Source organism: Macaca thibetana, chromosome 12 (assembly GCF_024542745.1).
Source record: "Macaca thibetana thibetana isolate TM-01 chromosome 12, ASM2454274v1, whole genome shotgun sequence".
In the NCBI taxonomy this organism is placed as follows: Eukaryota; Metazoa; Chordata; class Mammalia; order Primates; family Cercopithecidae; genus Macaca; species Macaca thibetana.
The window spans coordinates 69,647,558-69,653,557 of NC_065589.1; positions in this window are offsets into that span (position 1 = coordinate 69,647,558).

The window sequence follows — 6,000 nt, forward strand, 5'->3', positions numbered from 1 at the left end:
GGGCAGCCATTCAGCTTGAAAAGCTGCCTAGCTCAAGAAACTTCAAGACGAAGACATGGGAAAAACAAAATGGCAAATAAAACAAAGATAAAGACAATCAAGGATTTGGGGAGTCTAATTAAACATCGCACAAGATCATGTTTTTAAAGCACTTGGCACAGAGATAGCTATAAAGTATAGTTAAATGTATTACTATTACTGAGAACTGAGGAAAGAAAAAAGGCAGGAAAAAGATGTCAGAAAGTGATGACAGTTAGGTAACCCGGGCAGGTAGGTGTTTAAAGGCTCTGGGAGTGGAGTTGAGGAGAGAATACAGGTCTAAAACTCCAGTCCTGGCTCTGTCTCCCTCTTGTGTGGTCTTGGACACTTGAGTTTACTACCACTTAATAGAGGATCTAACATTCTGGGCACTTGGGGTGAATTAGTTACAGTCCCTGTCTTTTTTTTTTTTTTTTTTTTTTTTGAGACGGAGTCTCGCTCTGCTGCCCAGGCTGGAGTGCAATGGCCAGATCTCAGCTCACTGCAAGCTCTGCCTCCCGGGTTTACACCATTCTCCTGCCTCAGCCTCCCGAGTAGCATGTGCCACCTCGCCCGGCTAGTTTTTTGTATTTTTTAGTAGAGACAGGGTTTCACCGTGTTAGCCAGGATGGTCTCGATCTCCTGACCTCGCGATCCGCCCGCCCGGCCTCCCAAAGTGCTGGGATTACAGGCTTGAGCCACCGCGCCCGGCCCGTCCCTGTCTTAAGTATTAGTTCACAGGGTTGTTTACCGTGCCTATCTTGATCATCTTACTGGTCACTTTCTGATGTCTTTTTCCTGTTTTTTTCTTCTCTCCCATTTTCAGTAGCAGTAATAATTGTAACTATGATTTAATTGTAGCTTATTTTAGGCCCTGTGGGTACTGTCTAAAAATCAGTAGGGTTGACCTAAATCAGCATTTCTCAAACTTGAGTAATGTATGGCATCCTTTTAAGGGAAAAGAATTATGAGATTCTCCTAGTATTACTCAATGACTTTGGTTGTGATGTTACTTAAAAGAAAACCGCCGCTCCAAAAAGCAGAAACCCCTTACCTGAGAGTTGTCATTCAGCTATACATCTCTCACAGATTTACAAAGTGAATAGAAACAAAATCAAACTGAATAGCATTAATTGGATATGAAGTATGATGATTTTTAGAGCAAAAGTGTTGTTCCCATCATGAATACAGTGCCTTCACCTACACAGTTCTGTCATCATTTTTCTCTGTTCCAATTACCGGGAAACCAAACTACTACATGCAGTGAACTTTGGCATAAATGCATTTCATGTGTATTTAAAATTTCCCCTTGTATTTTTAGCCCACCAAGATTAATATCAGTACTATTTGGCATTAAGAAAAACCCAGACTCAAACACTTAACTTGCATGGCAGTGTATAGTTTTGAGGGGCCACACGGATGCTCCAGAATACATTCATACTAATTTTTTAGATTGTTCTGGAAATATGAACACAAAACTTAAAACATTTCTTAAAGAATGTGTGACCTTTAAAACACGTCTGAAGAACACTGAACCAAGTGATCCTTAAAATTCTGCAAACTCTATTTCTTACCCTCTCTTTTTTTTTTTTTTTCCTTTGAAACAGAGTCTTGCTTTGTTATCCAGGCTGCAGTGCAGAGGCGTGACCTTGACTCACTGCAATCTCTGCCTCCTGGGTTCAAGCAATTCTCATACGTCAGCCTCCCAAGAAGCTGGTGTTTCAGGCACGTGCCACCATGCATGGCTAATTTTGTATTTTTAGTAGAGATGTAGTTTTGCCATGTTGGCCAGGCCGGTCTCGAATTCTTGCCTCAAGCAATCCACCCACCTTGGCCTGCCAAAGTGCTGGGATTACAGACATGAGCTACCGTCCTTGGCCTAATTCTTACTCTTAAAAAGTCTTAGCCAGGCATGGTAACACACATCTGTAATCCCAGCTACTCAGGAGGCTGAAGCAGGATAATTGCTGAAACCCAGGAGTTGGAGGTTGCAGTGAATCAAGATTGTGCTGCAGCACTCCAGCCTGGATGACAGAACAAAACTCCATCTCAAATTAAAAAAAAAAAAAAAAGTCTGTTGGCCAGGCATGGTGGCTCATGCCTGTAATCCCAGCACTTTGGGAGGCCAAAGCATGTGGATTACTTCAGCCCAGGAGTTCAAGACCAGCCTGGACAATGGTGAAACCCCATCTCTACAAAAAACACAAAAATTAGCCAGGTTTGGTGGTAAGTGCTCAGAGTCCTAGCTACTGGGGAGACTGAGGTGGGAGGATCACTTGAGTCTGGGAGGTGGAGGCTGCAGTGAGCCATTATGGCGCCACTGCACTCCAGCCTGGGTGACAGAGTGAGATCCTGTGTGGAAAAAAAAAAAAGGAAAAAGTCTGTCCTTGATGATAACTTACACATAGTAGGTACTCAGTTTAATACTGGTTTAAATTGATTACACTTTGGTGTATAAAATTATCCGATCCAATCTTTCTTAAAAAGCAGAGATTTTTATCTGCATAATTTTCCTGGTACAGTTCTTATAAGTGCCACATAAAAATAGACTTATTAAATTCAGCAAATTTGTTGAAATATGTCCTTGTAGCAAACAGTGTAGACTAATCACTAGAGAATAACAATGTGCTGGAAAGGTTATGCCTTTACTCTGTTCTAAGAGAATTATTGCACCTGCAGGCCCTTGCTGCCTAAATAGCCATGCTTTATATCATTTGCTATTCTCGTACTCTTCTCTTTATGGGCCACAGCTGACAAGATCAGGAATGGACACCTACCCAACATAGGGTCTGCTGAGCAACCCGCAACCTCTGCAGTCTGTTTAAAAAATATGAGCTGAGCCAAATAGACTCTCTTGGCACTTTGAGACAAGAAATATGGAAGGCTTGAAGGTTTTACTGGTTAAAGGTGGGAGCTGCAGCTAAAAGTTCAGGAAGTAGCAGCTAGGATGGGAAGCCTGTGGCTGCAAGCTGAAGGAGGGAGAGCAGTGAAGATCAGACGGTGGTGGCTGGAAAGCAGCAGCTCTGTGGGGGTAGCGGAGTCACATTAATGGCAGAGCACAAGCGCAAGGATCTGCCCCTAGAGCCACCTCACATTCTGAACCATCTCCAGCTCCAGTCTTTATGGGGTTCTCCCCTATTACAGTTCCATTTCTTGGACTGCCTTGGGCAAATAGCTATCTTCTCTATGTCTCAGTTTCCTCAACTGTAACATGGAGATGATAATAGACTCTACCTCATAGGGTTGGTGTGAAGATTAAATAAGGAAAGGGTTTAGAACCAGGCTTGTACATACATAATGAATACTCACTCAATACATGTTAACTCTAATCATAATCATTACTTCCATGATGTGTTTTATATTACGCTACAGAAAATTCTGTTGTGTTTGAACTAGATAGAATGAGACTCTTTCTTATAGAAAAACTTCAGTAAAACAGGCAGGAGAAGCTGGGCGTGGCAGCTCACGCCTGTAATTCCAGCACTTTGGGAGGCCAAGGTGGAAGGATCACTTGCATCCAGGAGTTTGAGACCCCAGCCTGGGCAACATCTCATCTCTACAAAAGATTAAAAATAAAATATCCAGGTGTAGTGGTGTGTACCTGTAGTCTCAGCTCCACAGGAGGCTGAGGAGGGGGGATTGCTTGAATCTGGGAGGTCAAGGCTGTAGTCAATTCTGATTGTGCCACTGCGCTCAGCCTGGGTGACAGAGTGAGACCCTGTCTCAAAAAACCAACATAACCAAGCAGATGTTGTTGATTTCCTTTTGAGTTTCCTTGGAACTTCATCTATATTGGTAAAGAAGAATGGGACTTCTGAAAATTGCCTAATGTCTTAGTCAGTTTGAGCTGTTTTAACAAATTACCATAGACTGGGTGACTTGTCTTAAAACAAATTTGTTTCTCACAGTTCTGGAGGCTGGGAAGTCAGATCAGACATGGTTGGGTTCTGGTTAGGGCCCTCTTCTGGGTGGCAGGCTGCCATCTTCTTGCTGTATCCTCATGTAGAAGAGGAGAGGCGAGGAGGGGAGGGGAGGGGAGAGGAGGGGAGGGGAGGGGAGAGGAACCAAGCTCTCTCATCTCTCATGACTCTCCTTATGGGGTACTAATTCCATCATGAGGGCTCCACCCTCATAAGCTAATTACTCCAAAAGCCCCTGATATGATTTGGCTCTGTGTCCCCACCCAAATCTCATCTGGATTTGTTATCCTTACATGTCAGGGGAGGGACTGGGTGGGAGGTGATTGCATCATGGGGACGGTTCTCCCATGCTGTTCTCACGATAGTGAGTGAGTTCTCATGAGAGCTGATGGTTTTAAAGTGTGGCACTTCCTCGTTCTTGCTTACATTCCCTCCTGCTGCTTTGTGAAGAAGGTGCCTGCTTCCCCATTGCCTTCCGCCATGATTGTAAGTTTCCTGAGACCTCTTAGCCATGCTTCCTGTTAAGCCTGCAGAACTCTGAGCCAATTAAACCTCTTTTGCTTTATAATTACCCAGTCTCAGGTAGTGCTTTATAGCAGTGTGAGAATGGACTAATACAGGCCCCATCTTCAAATGTTGTCACATTGGAGATTAGGGTTTTAACATATGAATTTGCCGGAGGACAAACATCCAGTTTGTAACAACCAGCTAGCATTGGATTAATAGAGCTCTTATTTTTGGTAAACTTATTTTGAGCCTTTGATAAAATAAGATAAGTGATTTGCATAATGGCTCAAATTTAAGGAAAGATCATCATTGAGTATGTTATATTAAATGCAGGAGCTAGTGATTGTTAGACAAAGACAAAGAATAATAGAGTAGGCTAAGTCCCGAGATCTTCAAGTTCAGAGCCTCAGGTCCCTCAGGCAAGGATGAAGTGCAAAGGGGAAGGGGGAGTGGAAAATGGAGAGGAATGCAGAAAGAACCAAAGAACGGCAAAGGAGTGGGGAACGAATGACTCCTGTCCCACAAAATAAATGATTTTTCTTTTGCCATTTTATGTTTCAATCTCTTTCTTTCCAAGTTTCCAATTTGGTCGATAGGGAAATAATTCTCTTTACCTCTGAGGCTTGTTTCTGAATTAGCAATGGAAACTAGAGAGAATGCAGGGCCGATACCTAACACCCAGTGGGTGTCAGCTAATATTTGCTTGACTGAATTGAACATTAAAACTTATTTTAAAGACAACTTTGTTAGAAATGTTTATTCCATAAAGCATGCAACCTCTCTATAGCACCATGAAATCCAGAGGAAACCAACACAGGCCTGGTGAAGGAAAGAAGAAATGTAATTGCCTTAATGTCTTGCTTTTAGAAGCATTTACTCATCTACTAATTCATGAAGACTCTTCCACACTGTTTATGGAAACTCAAGAACATTCAACTGTACCATAACAAAAGCATTAACTTACAGCTGATAGACCTCATGAACACTATTTTTACTGGAGATCAAACACTTCACAAAGCATAAGCTTCAATGAGAACAGAGAAGAGAAGAGCCAGAGCTGGGTGGCCTTGAGCTCTGCCTTTGCCCATAGCTGACTGAGTGATGGGGCAGGTGCTTCAGAACCCCACAGGCTTTGGTTTCTTTATCTGCAAAATGAGCACCCTGAACTTCTGTAAATGGTCTTCAAGAAGCCTTCCTGCTCTAACACTCAGTTGAACTATGCTCACGTCCAGATTTTAGATTGGGAAAATGTGAAACACGCAGAAACAGCAAAGCTTAGAAAAGAAGACACCAAATTACAATGGGGAGGCCAGATATTTAACTGGTGCCTGTGGTTGCAAGCCTGTGAGATGACAGCCCCCGCCCTCAATAATTCTCACTTCCTGATGTTTGTACCCTTGTGCAGTCCTCCCACATTGAGTAGGTTGACCTGTGTGTACCTGTCTATACACTAGGATCTTATGGAAATGGCTGGGTGTGACTTCTGGGGCTAGGTCATGATAAATATTGTGGCTTTTACCTTATCTTCCTGATCACTCTTTCTGTGGGAATCCAG